The sequence below is a fragment of the Podarcis pityusensis genome (genome assembly GCF_964106645.2).
Source record: "Podarcis pityusensis genome assembly, chromosome: 2".
Classification (NCBI taxonomy): domain Eukaryota; kingdom Metazoa; phylum Chordata; class Lepidosauria; order Squamata; family Lacertidae; genus Podarcis; species Podarcis pityusensis.
In genome coordinates, this window is record NC_138029.1 from 119,776,951 (window position 1) to 119,792,014 (window position 15,064).

A 15,064-nucleotide genomic window follows, 5' to 3' on the forward strand; every position below is an offset into this window, starting at 1 on the left:
CCTGTTGTAGCAATTGTAACACACTGTGCTGGATGCTGTGTAATTTTAAAAGGGCATTTCCATTGCTGCTTGGATTTGTGTGTCTGTTTGCATCCAATAACATTCAAATGGTAATGCAATAAATTACAATGTGGCAAATAAAAGAAGCAATAGAAATTCATTTAAAAGTCACTATGAAATTAAATGTGGGCATGCCTGAATGAAGCCTGCGGACTACATTTTGGGAACTGCTGATTTATTGAGGTCCTTTGCAGAATAGACCCACTGGACCACAGTTAAGTCATGTTTCTTAATTTCAGTGTCTCCACTCTGAGGTGTCATCAAAACGATAAAGCAGTATCATGCCACTCCCAAAATCCTGGGAGCTGTTAAGGGTAGTGAGAGTTGCTTAGGGTTGCCATATGTCCAGAATCTCCCAAACATCCAGAATACTACAGCTGGAAGCAGTGGAAATTGCCCCCCCCCCAAAAAAGTGCAGGAAAATCCAAACTTACGGCAACCCATGTTGGCAGTTGTCAGAGCTGCTTCCAGATCCTAGCTCACAGAGGATCACGCTAGCCAGCGATCATTAAATAAAAGTCTTTATTGAGTTACAGTTTCCATTCTCAAGCTGCTGCGTGCAACTCTACGTCTCATGGTTAGATCGGCGAAGCTCCATCTGAGTCTCCGCCCCTTGTACACCAACTTAATATCCTAGCCTTGCTCCACCTTTTCCGCCTGACTGTTCTTCTCTGGGTCCCTCTGCCCCCCGGGGTCTCTTCCTTCCGGGATTCCTCTGACGCTGACGCTGACCCCCCTGACTCTTCTCCCTCCTTTCGGCGGGCTTTAGGACCTGGCTCCCTTTCCGGGCTGCCTACTGCGCCACCTTCCTGTGCATTTGAACTTGGCACGCGCGCCCAACCTTCCACCTTCCGTCTGACCGTTTCTTCGCTCCCCGATGGAGGTGTGGCCACTCCTGACTCGTGCCCTCCCCCCTGTTGTGAGCTGCCAGCGCTTGATCCCTGGCGCCCTTCCTCTTCCCTGCTCTCTGGCGGTGACGCTGGTCCTGATTTCCAACTGCTCCCCTCTGAGTCCCCTCTGGCTCTATCTTCCTGGGGTGTCCCCCTAGGCTCCCCCCTTGCCCTGGCCACTGGTGCTCCTTTCTGTGAATCTTCTGATTCACTGGAAAGACTCGGAGATCTCGGGTCGTCGTCATCACTCATCTTTTCTTCTGCCTCCTCTCCCTCGCTCTCTGTTTCCTCCCTTGCCCTTGCCTCTGCTCCTGAACCCCTGACATCCATCCCCCCCTCGAAGCCCCCTCTTCCCCCCTCCCCTCCTTCCGGTGCGGGATCTGGGTGCTGCCGTGTCAGGGGGACGAATGTCGGATACAGTTCGCTTCCCGTGGCGGGCCGCCATCCGAAGTCTTCCGGTTCTTCCTCCCTGCTCTCGTTGACGACGGTCACCTCCGCTTCCATCTCTGTGCCGCCGTGCTCGAAACCCGGGTCGTCCCCGAAAACGTCCATGTCCGTCTCTCCCTCGTTGCCTTCTGGAGACGTTGCTCGTCCTGGACCCTCCAGCCACCTTCTGCGGAACTGCTCCTCTGGTCGATCATCCCACCAATACGAGGGTTCTGAAGCAGATCCCGAGGGTGACCCCTCCGGGGAACGGGCGTCTCATGTCGGTTCCTCGTCCGAGTCGAACCCCCGGAACGTGCTGGCTGAAAGCGTGGGCGTGAAAAGCCAGTCGTCGAAAAAGTCTGCTGGCATTGGCCTATGTGGGAAGAGGGCATGAAACTCTTCTTTGAGCAGAGGTTCGTCTAAAGCGTAGCCCGGCACCCAGCTGTTGGCACTGGCCGGGGTGCCCTCCTTGGCGAGAAGGTATTCTACCCCCTCTTCCCCCCATCTGGAGTCCAAAATCTCCGTGACTTCGTTGATGCGCTCCTCCTGTGCCACTCCCCCTTGCCCGGTTCTCTCTCGGAGCGGACCCGGTGCCGTTCCTGGTTCCTGAAACCTGTGAGGTGCCTTGTAGGGAGTGAGCACCGATCTGTGGAACACCGGATGCATTCTGGAACCCTCCGGAAGAGCCAGCCTGAAAGCCACCGGGTTGACCTGTTCGTCGACTTGGTAGGGCCCCAGTTGTTTATGCCCTAGTTTCTTCTTCGCCAACGACCTGGCCGGCACTGCGTGGGCTGCTAACCAGACCCAGTCTCCCACATGGATCTCTTCGCCAACCCTTCTGTGTTTGTCCGCTTGTACCTTGTATGCGTGTTTAGCCAGCTCCAGGTGCCGCCGCAGCTGATCGTGGACCTCCTGCAACTCCGACGCGAACGCATCTGCTGTCTGCGGCTCCCCCTCCCCCATTCTTTCCAGTCCCGGGAAGGTTCTAGGGTGCCTCCCGTTGTTGGCGAAGAACGGCGTGACCCCCGTGGACACGTGCTTCGTGTTGTTGTAGGCGAACTCGGCGAGAGGCAGGTAATCCACCCACGTCGCAGGCTGTTGATTCGCATAACATCTCAGGTACTGCTGCATGATGGCATTGACCCGCTCCGCTTGCCCGTTGGTCTGCGGGTGTCTAGCCGACGCCAGGTTGATCTTGACGTTCAGGAAGCCCATCAGCCTCTGCCAGAAGTTTGAGATGAACTGTCGCCCTCGGTCGGACAGAATAGACCGCGGCAGACCGTGAACCTTGAACACGTGGTCTATGAACAGTTTGGCGGTTTGTTCCGCCGTGGCCACCTTCGCACACGGAATGAAATGTGCCATCTTGGAGAACAAATCCACCACCACCAGCACAGCCGTCTTGCCCCTCGAGCTGGGCAGATCCGTGACAAAGTCCAGGGCCACTCTCTCCCATGGCTCGAACGGAGTTTGCAGCGGTTCCAGCAGTCCAGCCGGCGGTCTGTGCACTGGTTTGGACCTCTGGCAGGTGTCACACCTCGCCACGTAGTCCGTGACTTCCCCTCTCATTCCGGGCCACCAGAAGTCTCTGGCTACTAATTCCACCGTCTTCTCCTTGCCAAAGTGCCCGGCAGTGGGCGCGTCGTGCAGCTGCTGCAGTACCTTGGCGCGAAGTTCGTCTCCCGGCACGTAGATGGCCCCTTTACGGATGAGCAAACCATCTCGCAGCTGGAACTCGTCGGTCGCTGCCGTGCCCCTGTGCACCTCTGCCATCTTTGCTTGCGCGAAGGAGTCATCCTGCAACGCTCGTCGCACCGCATCCAGGTCAACTGTCGCCGCCGCGCACGCCCACACTGTCGGTGCGAAGATGTGCATGGCGGCCGCTGGCGTTGCCTCCTCCAGATACTGTGGCTTACGGGAGAGAGCATCCGCCATGATGTTGGTGTCCCCCGGGACATACTCTATTCGGAAGTCGAAATTCGCAAAGAACTCAGCCCAACGTATCTGCCTCTGGTTCAGGAACTGTGCCGTGCGCCAGTGCTCTAGATTCTTGTGGTCCGTGCAGACCTGCACCGTGTGCTTGGCGCCGATCAGGAAGTGCCTCCACGCTTTGAACGCTGCATGAATGGCCAGCAACTCCCTGTCCCAGATGGTGTAGTTCTGTTCGGACTTGCTGAGCTTCCTTGAGTAAAACGCTCCCGGCCTCCAAACCCCCTGCGGGTCTTTCTGCAGCAGGACTGCTCCCACGGCTCTGTCCGAAGCGTCTGTCTCCACCCTCATCGGCCTGCTGGGGTTGACATGAAGCAGCTGCTCTTCCGACGCGAAGAGACGCTTGAGTGCCTGAAAGGACTGCTCCGCCTGCTCTGTCCAGATGAACTTCTTTTTCTTGGAGCTGAGCGTGTCCGTGATGGCCGCTGTCTGCATCGCAAAGCCTTTGATAAACTTGCGATAGAAGTTCGCGAAGCCGACAAACCGTTGGACCTCCTTCCGGTTGCGTGGGCTTTTCCAATCCAACACTGCTCGGACCTTGGCGCTGTCCATGGCGAGCCCTTTATCAGACAACTTGTAGCCCAGGAAATCCACCTCGGTCACGTCGAATTGGCACTTCTCCAGCTTGGCGTAAAGCCTATGTTGCTGTAGCCTGCTCAGCACTTCCTTGACGTGTCTGTCATGCTCCTGCTGCGATTCCGAAAAGATCAGGATGTCATCCAAGAAACAGACGCACGTCTTGTAGAGGAGCCCCGCCAACACGTGATGCATGAAAGCTTGAAAAATGTGGGAGCCATTTTGCAATCCAAAAGGCATAACTCTATATTCGTAGGTGCCCAGGGGCGTGAACATGGCTGTCTTCCACTCATCTCCCTCCCGCATGCGAATGAGGTTGTATGCCCCTCGCAGGTCCAACTTGGTGAACACTCTGCCCTTCCGTACCTTTGCGAGGAGGTCGTCGATTCGGGGCATGGGGAAGTCCGATGGCTTGGTCACACTGTTCAAGATGCGAAAGTCCACTACAAGTCTTTTTTGGGGCGTGTCCCGCTTCTTAACAAAGAATACCGGACTGCCCCCCGCTGCCTTGGACTCTCGGATGAAACCGCGCTCCAAATTATGATCTATGAACTCTTTGAGTTCCTGCAGTTCGTCCTCAGACATGGAATACAGCTTCCCTTTGGGCAGCGCCGCCCCCGGCAGCAGGTCAATTTTGCAGTCATATGGTCTGTGGGGGGGTAGCCTGTCTGCCTCTTTCTCGCAGAAAACCTCCAAAAATTCTGCGTACTTGTGGGGAACCGCTTGCAGCGTGCCTAGCTGCAGCTGTGACTCCTCTTCCCCTCCTTCCTGCCTGGGCACGATGCAGTGTTCAGCGCAAAAGGAAGAGCCGAAGGTCAGCTGCCTCTGGTACCAAGCCAGCGTCGGGCTGTGCTTGTCCAGCCAACTCATGCCCAATACAATGGGCGTGTCCGATAGTTGAGTGACATTGAAGCTGATGATTTCCCTGTGATTCCCAAGTCGCATCACCATTGGTGGCGTCTGCTTCACCACTTGCCCCCCTAGCAGCTCCCTGCCATCCACCGTGACAACCTGCAGGGGCAGCGTGGCAGGCAGCAACTGTATAGCGTGCCGGTCGACAAAGTCCTGCCCTATAAAGTCCGCATTGCTTCCGGAGTCAATGGTGATTGGCACGTCCATGGTGATTCCATTGGGCAGCTGGAGCGACGCGGTGAGCCTCACTACCGGTTTGGGCGGGAGGGGGTCCATGGGCTGTAAAATCTCTGGGGACTGCTTCACTGACACGTCTGGCTGGGCCCCAGTGCCTCTTCCTCCAACCAGACTCCTTCGTTTCCCTGCTGTGGTTGTCCTTGCTGCGTTGCTGCAGTTACCATTGCTGAGGCTGCAGTGTGCTTGTGGAGCCTCTGGGGACACTCTTTCGCCATATGCTGTGGATCATCGCAGATGTAACACTTCCTGTTCCCTCTAGGAGGCTTCGCTTTCACTGCTGCCGGTGCTAGGGCTCTGGCTGCTGACTGAGCCCTTGCACCTCCAACCTCCATAGGTTCCGCTCCTCCTCCTGGCGGAGGCGTGGATTGCGCACGCGCTGCTTCTCTGGGAAGGAAGGAGGAGCCCCTGGCTGGTTCGCGCCCTCCACGCCCTTCGTCCCTGCTCCACGGACGTCCTTCCAGCCGCACCCCCACCGCCAGCGCCCTCTGAACGATCTCCTGCGTGGTCCGGGGTCTCTCCCCCCTCGCAATTTCATCTTTAACCGAGCCGTGCAATCCCTCCCAAAACAGGTCTCTTACAGGAGCCGAATCTCTGTCCCATTCCAGGGCACTGACCAAAGCGAAAAAGCGGGCATGGTACTGCCTTACGCTGGCCCTCCCTTGCTTCAGTCCATGTATCTCCTGCCGAGCAAGATCCACGTCAATGCTTGATAAAAAGCACCCATCCATCGCTTTAATAAAGGCATCCGCATTTTGGAGCGCCGGATCCTTATCTCTCCACAAATTGCGCAGCCATGCTTTAGCATCTCCATGCAAATGGGACATGATGAATCCCACCTTCTCTTGCTCATCTCTAAAGTCTTTGTTCAGCAGTTGCAGTGCACACATTACATCTGCTCTAAAGTTGGGGTACTGTTGCAAATTCCTATCGAAGTGAGAGACCAGACTGCCTGTTCGTCTCCCCAACCCAATCCCCTCCGGTTTGGGTGTCAGTTGCCCTTGCTTCGTAAGCACTTCCAACCTGACCTGGAGATCCCTGTAGGCGGCAGCTGCGTCCTCCTCTCTCTTCCTGGATGCAAGAGCCTCGGCATTCAGTCGTGTCACTGCTTCTCTGAGTTCCACTATCTGCTGTTCGGCCGTCATGTTGTCTGCCGTTCGTGAGCTCGCTAGTAGGCACCCGCTTTCTCTCCTCTCCGCGAGGACGTAGATGCCCACAATCTGGAGATGGAGCTTACTGTCAGAGCTGCTTCCAGATCCTAGCTCACAGAGGATCACGCTAGCCAGCGATCATTAAATAAAAGTCTTTATTGAGTTACAGTTTCCATTCTCAAGCTGCTGCGTGCAACTCTACGTCTCATGGTTAGATCGGCGAAGCTCCATCTGAGTCTCCGCCCCTTGTACACCAACTTAATATCCTAGCCTTGCTCCACCTTTTCCGCCTGACTGTTCTTCTCTGGGTCCCTCTGCCCCCCGGGGTCTCTTCCTTCCGGGATTCCTCTGACGCTGACGCTGACCCCCCTGACTCTTCTCCCTCCTTTCGGCGGGCTTTAGGACCTGGCTCCCTTTCCGGGCTGCCTACTGCGCCACCTTCCTGTGCATTTGAACTTGGCACGCGCGCCCAACCTTCCACCTTCCGTCTGACCGTTTCTTCGCTCCCCGATGGAGGTGTGGCCACTCCTGACTCGTGCCCTCCCCCCTGTTGTGAGCTGCCAGCGCTTGATCCCTGGCGCCCTTCCTCTTCCCTGCTCTCTGGCGGTGACGCTGGTCCTGATTTCCAACTGCTCCCCTCTGAGTCCCCTCTGGCTCTATCTTCCTGGGGTGTCCCCCTAGGCTCCCCCCTTGCCCTGGCCACTGGTGCTCCTTTCTGTGAATCTTCTGATTCACTGGAAAGACTCGGAGATCTCGGGTCGTCGTCATCACTCATCTTTTCTTCTGCCTCCTCTCCCTCGCTCTCTGTTTCCTCCCTTGCCCTTGCCTCTGCTCCTGAACCCCTGACAGCAGTGTTATTTTTGTCAGAAATACAGTGGTGCCTCGCTGTTACCATAAAGCACCAATGCTGCAGCAAGCAAAGGCTCTAGCAGCTCAGCCAGCTGCTTGTGGCTGGAAAGCCAGACAGGATGTTTGTGACTGTTGCCATGGGAACAAAGGGGCAGTCCATTCTGTACTGAGCACCGGATGTTAGCTCAGTGTGTGTGTGTCATATGACCCGTACTGGATGTACTTGGGAGGAGTTTCTTCTTGCTGTTGTTGAGTGCAGACATGATTCTCTGTACTGATGTAAGAGGCAGAAATAAATGATGTAAATAGTTTTCTGTCTGCTTCTTTCCCCTCCCTGGGGACACCAAAGGGGAGAGAGGAAGAACGGTGTGTTCCTCTCATACATCTGAGAAGAATCGCCGGACCTCGCCTGCTTATCAGCAGATGTTGGGAGACGCGGGGAGGTCGACAGGAATATCTGCCGGTGCCTACGCTGTGGCACATTCCTCTGACCCAGGCAGAATTCCAACAGTGGCAGCCTTCGGATGGTTGCGATTCATCGGACATCTGCATGAGAGGCTGGTGGATTGTCCTCCTCTGCTCCAAGGAGGAAGAAAAGCCAGAGGCTCCACAGACAGCTGGTGGAAAGAAGAGGTGTTTTCCAGAGCAACAAAGTTCAAGGTATGCTGCATTTCGGGCTAAAAGTGTGAACGCAGGAAGATTAATTCCCTGGTTCACGGAGCTGCGTTTCAAAGAAAACAAAAGCTCCGGGAGAAGAGGCCTGCAGCTTGAAGGCTGAAGCCTGCAATCCACAAATTTTTGTGGTAGATAAGATGTCCTATTGAAATGCATTGTTGCTAGGTAACGGTCCTGGAAAGTTACTGGCAAAGGGGCTGGACTCTGCGTGTAAGCCTGGGAAAGCGAAACAAAACCAGAGAATGTTTTGGCTACAAGTTTACGAGCTCTTCGAAGGGACTTTTCAATAGCAGCCTGAGTTTAGCTGCCAGGTGCAAAGAGCGTAAACAATTTGCAGATTGCTGCGTGAGAAAGGAAAAAACAACTGTTGGATTTTACAGTTTGTTTGACATTGTGAGCTGGAGGCTTGGCTTCAAGATGGATGCCAAGAAAGGGGGAGGTTTGCCTTGCCCACCTCCCTTAACCGATGACAATTATTCATCTTGGTCTGTAAAGATGAAGGCCCTGCTGCAGAATCAGAGGCTTTTTGATGTAATTGAAAACCCCATCCCTGCAGCACCAACCAGAGGTTGGGAGTCACAGAATGTAAGGGCCAGGACTGCTATAATTCTGTGTGTCTCAGATGATCAGTTGGTGCATGTTCAGCATTTAGAAAATGCAAAAGAGGTATGGGACACGCTGCGTACAACGCATCAGAGAGATGCTGGTTCTTCAGCGTTGCTGTATTTTGAGAAATTGACCAATCTGAGACTTGCGCCTGATGGAGATGTTCAAGCACACCTGACAGAAATGAAGTTTCTGCGTCAACAGATGGTGGAACGCAATTTCCGTCTTCAGGAGGAAGTGTTTTGCTTCATGATGATAAACAGCCTTAGCCGCACCTACAAGGTTGTTGCCAGTCAGCTTGGTTCCCTACCGGCCGCGCAGCTGACCGCGGAGAGAGTTTGTGCTGTGGTCCTGAATGAACACGACAGACTTGCTGCACTGGAAGAAAAAGACAGGGGGAGGGAAGAACAGAGTTCAAATCTCCCCACTGATGATGCTACTGGGAAGCATGGTGTAGCATTGAGTGCTGTCCGATGCTACAATTGTGGACAGACTGGGCATCTACAGCGAAACTGTAAGAAGCCGCGCCAGTCAAGAGGAGCAAAGAGCAGCTCTACGAAGCCTCAGGCGTCAGGCAAAAGCCGTACCAAGTGCCAGGTGAAACCTGCAAAGGCTATGATGGCGAAAGGAACCACGCCAGATGTTGGGAACGCATTCATAATCGACACGGGCTGTACAAAACATTTGTGCCCGCACAGAGGACTGTTTTCGACGTTGAAGAAGCAAAGCTTCACTGTGAAACAGGCCAACGGTCAGGAGTTGGAAGCGACTGGAATTGGGACTGTGTATCTTGAGAGTCTGAACTTGACTATAAGCGATGTTTACCTGGTTCCAGAACTGAGATTTAATCTGCTGAGCGTGTCGCAGATTGCAAAGAAAGGACTGAAACTGTCCTATGATGCTAAAAGCTGCAAGATCTACAAAGATGGAGAACTGTTTCTTACTGCCAAAGAGAAAGATGGACTGTATTTGTTGACTTTTGATCAAAGTGATTACATGAAATGTAATTCTTCTGTTTCTAACGAAATCTCTCTTGCAGGGGTGACCAAGACCAGTGTGAGCACCAGGAAGGTGACGAAAAAGGTCGACAGAGCATTTCAGCGGGTGTATGCTGATGTGATTGGTCCTCTAGAACCATCTAGAGGCGGTGCACGATTTTACCTTGTGTGTGTGGATTGTTTCACAAATTATTCTTGGGTTTATATGATGGAGAAACCACAAGAAACTTTAGAAAAGTTTCAGGAGTTTTGTGACAAGGTTAAAAGTATGCATGATGCTAACATTGATTGTCTTTTCACAGATGACAAACAAGTTTTTCTGTTACAGAAGTTTCAGAAGTTCCTGGATGGAAAAGGGATAGACCACAAAGTTGCAGTCTCGCAAGAAGCGTGGAACAAGGGGGTCTGTGTAAAAGTGAACAAAGAATTGCAAAAGGGGATGAATGCGCAATTGCTGAGTTCACATTTGCCACATGAATATTGGGCCGAATCGCTAGCGTCCTATCTTCATGTGTGGTTGAGAAAGGTCTCAACAGAGTTGGGATGTTCTCCTTTTGAGAAGCTGTTCAATAGAAAACCTTCTGTTGCCTATTTCAAGGTTTTCGGGTCTCATGTGAGAACAGAAGCTCCAGGTGGAGTAAAGAATGCCAGAGGCATTTTTGTGGGATATGAAAAAGGTCTCTACAGAGTAATTTTGTCTGAATCTGGTCAGGTGATTCTCACAAAGTTCCTAGAGAGTGCTCCAAAGCAAGAGCGGGTAGTACAGACATTTCCCACAGGAAACGATTCTGATGATGATGATGATGATGAGTTTGATCTTATTGAGTTCAGTAGTACTGATGATGACAGTGAGAGCTCAGAGAGTTCAGTTGTAACAGTCATTGAGAGGAAATCTCACACAATGGATAGACCTTCACAGGTGAAGGAAGAACCACTGATTGCTACTGGTTCTCGACAGAGTCCAAAGGTTGAACCAGTGAGCACAGAAGATCAGAACCTCATACGTAGGTCTGAGAGAGCAACGAAGGGTGTACCACCCAAGAGGTATTCAAAGGAGTTTGCTAACCTTGCATATGTTGCTATTGTAAACGACCAAGGACAGATTGAAGCTGTGTCTGAGTCAGAGACAAAGGCACAACAGAGAGTTGTTAACCGAGGTAATGCGAAGTCACACAACCAGAGAGGTACATTGGTTAAACCAGTGGCGGGTAGTTCCAAGGGTGGAACTGAAACAACAGGGGAATGTTATAAATATAACAACTGTTTGTTTTCTTCTCTGGATGACGCTTTGCTCGCAGCACGCATTGATACTTTAGGGGGAGTATGTTACCATAAAGCACCAATGCTGCAGCAAGCAAAGGCTCTAGCAGCTCAGCCAGCTGCTTGTGGCTGGAAAGCCAGACAGGATGTTTGTGACTGTTGCCATGGGAACAAAGGGGCAGTCCATTCTGTACTGAGCACCGGATGTTAGCTCAGTGTGTGTGTGTCATATGACCCGTACTGGATGTACTTGGGAGGAGTTTCTTCTTGCTGTTGTTGAGTGCAGACATGATTCTCTGTACTGATGTAAGAGGCAGAAATAAATGATGTAAATAGTTTTCTGTCTGCTTCTTTCCCCTCCCTGGGGACACCAAAGGGGAGAGAGGAAGAACGGTGTGTTCCTCTCATACATCTGAGAAGAATCGCCGGACCTCGCCTGCTTATCAGCAGATGTTGGGAGACGCGGGGAGGTCGACAGGAATATCTGCCGGTGCCTACGCTGTGGCACATTCCTCTGACCCAGGCAGAATTCCAACAAGACGAAATTAATCTGTTCCGCGAGTCTCTTCGTCTTGCGGTTTTTTCGTCTTGCAAAGCACGGCTATTAGCGGCTTAGCGGCTATTAACGGCTTAGTGGCTTAGCGGCTTTAAGAAAAAGGAAACAAACTCGCAAGAACTCGCAAGACGTTTCGTCTTGCGAAGCAAGCCCATAGGGAAATTCGACTCAAAAAACGGAAAACTCTTTCGTCTTGCGCGTTTTTCGTCTTGCGAGGCATTCGTCTTGCGAGGTACCACTGTAGCTCAAAAACTTCGTTTTTTCATTTTTAAGCTTTTGGTGAATTTGTTTAAAAAAAAAAAAAAAAAAGGTCAACAACCTCAACAACTTTTCTGTCCGGATTTTCACTGTTTGAAATATGGCAACCTTAAGAGTTGTTTAGAGACCCTTATTCCCCTCACGGAGCTCTATTTCTCAGAGCGGTCTAACAGGCCGTCCGTCTTCCTAGGGGGCTCTGGGAATGACAAGCGTTGTGGAGGGGGTGAATAAAAAACTGTCCTCCTGTCAGAGAAATATCATCTCTCTTGAGCCCATAAGTTATTCCACCTTCTCCTTTAGCAGAGTTTGTCTTTTCATCCAGTGAGGTGGACTCACTGGATATATATGAAACAAAGCTTTCATAGTAGAGAAACGTAGCGTAGTAACATGCTGACTGAGGGAAACGAAGCACCTTGAGGTAAGTGACAGTTGAACTCTTTTTTAAACTGACAGCCTGAAGGGAGGGGCTGTTCTAGAGTACAGCATGAAAGCCCCGCCCACTAGAGGCCAGGTATTCTGCTAATCAAATTAGGCTTCAGTGTTTTTCTTACAGAGAGCTCTTGTGAGGGGAATAGGAGGCCTCCTAACAACTCTTTAAAAAAATTATAAAATTTTCAGTTTTACATCTTAAAATAAGCATTTTACATACTGTTAGATATCCCACGACTTCCATCCTCCTCTTTCCTCCGTTCATTTTATTTATCTTTCATTCCTGCATATTTTGCTGTCGCCGTTTTAGTCTGTTCTCCACTTTTCCGTCGCTCAAACATTCATTACACTGTTGATTTTATCTTAAGGCTGCCAGCATTTTCAGCTGTGTACAGTTATTTTCCATATCCTCAATAAATATTTTCCATATTTGTTCTTCTTGCTCTCTTATTCTATATGTTAAACCTGCAAGCTCTGCATATTCTACCACCTTACGTTGATAGTCTTCTTTGCCTGGGACTTCCCTCACTTGTCATTTTGGGGCTAACCAAACTCTTGCTGCCGTTGTTGCATACATAAATAAATTTTGTTGACACTAAGGGACTTCAGTCAAAAATTTTCCCTACAAAAAGGACTCCAGTCTTTTGGGAAAAGTTACTTTAAACATATGGGACACAGGTGGCACTGTGGGTTAAACCACAGAGCCTAGGACTTGCCGATCAGAAGGTCGGCGGTTCGAATCCCCATGACGGGTTGAGCTCCCATTGCTCGGTCCCTGTTCCTGCCAACCTAGCAGTTCAAAAGCACACCAAAAGTGCAAGTAGATAAATAGGAAGGCAAACGGCAGGAAGGTAAGCGGCGTTTCCGTGTGCTGCTCTGGTTCTCCAGAAGCGGCTTAGTCATGCTGGCCACATGACCCGGAAGCTGTACACCGGCTCCCTCCGCCAATAAAGCGAGATGAGCGTCGCAACCCCAGAGTCGGTCATGACTGGACCTAATGGTCAGGGGTCCCTTTACCTTTACTTAAACATATTTTTTTCCAACTCCTCATCTTTTACCTTTTTACATGTCTACTACATGTGAAAAAACGTTCCCTTCATTTCTTTACATTTCCGACACGTATCCAATTCTGCTTCCTAACAGCTCTCGCCACCCTTACAAACTACAGCTCCCAGGATTCTTTGGGGGAAGAAGCCAAAGCCCACACAGAGGCCTGTAAATATGTAGGGTGACCCCAGCCAGCATGGCCAATGGTCAGGAATGATGGGAGATGGAGTCCAGCATCACAGAATTGTAGAGATGGAAGGGTCATCCAGTCTAACCCCTTGCAATGCAGGAATTTGCAGCTGTCTCGTACGGGGATCGAACCTGCAACCTTGGCATCATCAGCACCACACTCTAACCAACTTTCCCCAAGGATAGCCTACCTACAGGAGGGGAGGAGAACCAGATGCCCTCCAGGTAGGCTATCCTTGGGGAAAGTTGGCGCTGTTCCATTTATATTTTAGTCCAGTATATCACAGATTGCTTTTATTGTAAGACCTTGATATCTCTGAAATGATACCTGTACATTCAGTCAGCAGATTAGTTGCACCATTCTGAACAGCCTCGGCTGGTATCTTGTGGGAGGCAGCAGGTACAAGTTACTAGTCCCTGCAGCCACAGCAGGCGCTGTGATTCTGTCATGAATTCTACTCAATATTGATCCAGAGCAGAACTCAACGTATAGTTAGAGTAAAAACTTAAACACGTTGCAAGATTCCCCCCCCCAAAAAAAAAATAGGCCAGAGGCAATTGTGTTTCATCCAGCAGAGCTTTACTGCTACAGAAGGCAAATGAGCATAATGGTCACAAATCCAATACATTCAGGATTGGCCCTGTCTACAGACTTAACTTAAACTTACAATAACTTAAAATAAGACTAAAACCTTAACACTATCTATGTACCAAACACCACACCAGGAGGGAAAGAGATAGAAAGAGAAAGCGTGAGACCCAGGCTCTTCTGACCTTATTATTATAGTCAGCATGACCTTGACAAAAAGAGATAACAGGAGCAATTTAAGCCAGCTGTACTCAGCTTCTCTGAAGGAATAGCCTTCTGCTTGTTTCTTTCACGCAGAGAAGTCTCCAGAACCCTTTTGAACTAATTACAATAGGAAAGATCTCTACACATCAGATCAATACTTTCTGTACTAAGAAATGCAAAGTGACAGATTCTCCAGCGGTTTGACTTCACCTCCGGAGGCACACTCCATTGTCTCCCTTGGATGTACATACCACTTGCAGCAGCTTCCCCCAAATGATTCTGGGAGTTGTAGTTTTTTAAAGGTGTTGAGAGTTGCTGAGATGACCCCTGTTTTCCCCACAGAGGTACAATTTGCAGAGAGAACCCTGGGAAAGGGATACAGCCTAGGACCCACATATCTATGGGACTGCCTCTCCTGGTATGCCCCGCAGAGGACCTTAAGGTCCACAAATGACAACACCTTGGAGGTCCCAAGTCACAAGGTGGTTAGATTGGTCTCAACTAGGGCCAGGGCCTTTTCAGTACTGGCCCCGACTTGGTGGAACGCTCTGTCACAAGAGACTAGGGCCCTGCGGAACTTGACATCTTTCCACAGGGCCTGCAAGACAGAGCTGTTCCGCCTGGCCTTTGGTTTGGTTTGACCTTTATGTTTCCCTCCCCTTATGGTTTTGATCTATGGGCTACTATTAAAATGAGGCTGCATTTTAAATTATATTTTAACCTGTATTTTAAATTGGTTTTTTAAAAATAATTATTGTAATTTTACTGCTGTTAGCCGCCCTAAGCCCGGGGAGGGCGTGGTATAAATAAAATATTATTATTATTATTATTATTATTATTATTATTATTATTAAACCACTCTGGGAACTGTCAGCTCCGTGAGGGGAATGAGAGCCTCTGAACAACTTTTAACACCCTTATAGTTCTTGGGATGCTTTTGGTGAAGGTGGTGGACGCTCTTTCCTTGGAGGTTTTTAAGCAGAGTTTGTAATGGCCATCTGCCAGGAACTCTTTAGCTGCGGTTCCTGCATTGCAGGGGGTCAGACTAGATGACCCCCAGGGTCCCCTTCTGACTCCACCATTGTATGATTCTAAGCCATACTCTCTGCAGAACTTCAGGCGCATGACAAAGACCTCCTTTCTTCCACAGACATGTTTCGTTAGAT